The sequence below is a fragment of the Pseudophryne corroboree genome, chromosome 5, assembly GCF_028390025.1.
Source record: "Pseudophryne corroboree isolate aPseCor3 chromosome 5, aPseCor3.hap2, whole genome shotgun sequence".
Taxonomy (NCBI): domain Eukaryota; kingdom Metazoa; phylum Chordata; class Amphibia; order Anura; family Myobatrachidae; genus Pseudophryne; species Pseudophryne corroboree.
Genome location: NC_086448.1, coordinates 450,830,224 through 450,832,191, shown reverse-complemented (window position 1 = coordinate 450,832,191; position 1,968 = coordinate 450,830,224).

Below are 1,968 nucleotides of genomic sequence, written 5' to 3'. Positions count from 1 at the left end.
TGTTCACCATGGATTGATAAGTACAGTATAAGGAGATATATAAAACAGTAATGGTGTGTTGCTGCTGGGCTTTAGAAAAGGTACTGTTGCTTTTATTTGGATATTATTTATTTGGCAGTTCTACTCAAACCAACTTTAAACTTTTATTTAAAAAAGTATACAAAATAATGTGTTTCAGGTACAAATGAAAGTAGAAGATGACCAAAAACAAGTTTAATGGTCTCCTATTACAGATTATCTAGTGATCTCATGTTAAAAAGTGCTGGCTATGTGGTAATATGATAACCATATTAAAATGTATCACATGTATGAATGTATATATGTATAATTGCAATCATGCAGGCCTCTGTGGGATTGGATTCTTTTGTACAACCCATGCAAATTACGTTGGGTACACACTCGAGCGATGTGTACCCAGGTTCCGATATGTAGGCCAGTTAGGCCAACATATCGGAACCTGGGTACACACTTAGTGATGTTAATGAGGGATAGAACAATCATGTACCATCCTTCATTGGCATATTACAGGATGGTAGTGATATAGTCAGGTTTGATGTGCAGCACAACTAACCTGACGACGTTGCTAGTGACTGTGGACAGCCGCATATCGAGCATAAACATTGCCCTATATGCACCATTGTAAGCAATATGTCAGTCTCATCCACCGGATTGAACAATATAATGCTCATTGTGTACCCAGAAACCAGTGTTAGATTACCAAATAGACAAAGTAGGCACTGGCCTAAGGGCCTGGGCCTTTTCGGTGCCCTGCAACAACGGATCAAAATAATATTGATTTGATATTGAAAAAAAATTACAATCAAGCTTTCTTGAATTATTTTAAAAAGATAGAAAAAATGTATCAACTCAAAGAAATAAAAACTTTACATTAAAGATGCTATAGAAAAGATAATGTATTAATGTAAATGTACCCATTAACAACTTAAAGCACATAAATCATAAATATCAGATTCACATTACAGTTTCCAGATCATGTGGGCTGGTAAAATGAAAAATGTATTAGGAGTTAATTTGTAAGGGGGGCCTCGAGATTTTGTCTGTCTATGGGCTTCCACAGGGTTTAATCTGGCACTACCAGAAACACTTTAGCCCTAGGTTGAGAAACCTTTAGCCCTTCAGCTGTTGTTGAACTTCACATCCCAGCATTTCCTGCAACAGTTTTTGCAGTGCCAAATAGCAAAACTGTATCGGGGCATGCTGGTATGTGTTGTTCAACAATTGGAGAGCCAAAGGCAGGGGCATTGTAAGAGAGGAGGGGACCTGCGTGCAGCCTCCGTAGTGGGCCTCCTCCTTTTCAGCAGCTAGTCGACTCTGGCATAATGCCAGAGTCTACTGCACAAGCGCAGGTCTCCAGCAATATGGCGCCCACGTCTTTTTTCTGGGAACATCTCCAGTGTGCATGCGCAAATCACTCAGAAATGGCTGTGGCCACAATTTTCCGAGTGATTTGTGACCACACTGCAGGTCCGCCACCATGGGACTCCGGGAGGGTAAGTATACTCTATGGGTGCAGTGTGTGGGTTGTGGACCAACACAGACTTAGGGGCCCATGTGCACCGCACACTCTGCACCCATTATAGAAATGCCTATGGCCAAAGGTTCCGCACCCCTGCTTTAGCCCATGTACCCTTCAGTGTATGTGTCCCTGACCCTCACATTTACGGCAGTGTTTGCTGCATGGATTGCGCCACATAATAGGATAGTTAGAGTTCACAAAGATACAGAAAATATATTGTTCTTCAATAATTAATTTAATAAAATGGTACTGTGTGTTTTCTAGTAAAGTGTAGTATCTAATAGATTGCTACACTGTTAAAAAAGTAAATGTTTGCTGGTTATAGTAATGTGAGGGGACTGGAGTTGATATACTGTACAGGAGAAGAGAAAAACAGGGCAGCAGGTTTTGTGGTGAGGTATAATTTAGGGAATTCATGTAAGACAGCACTT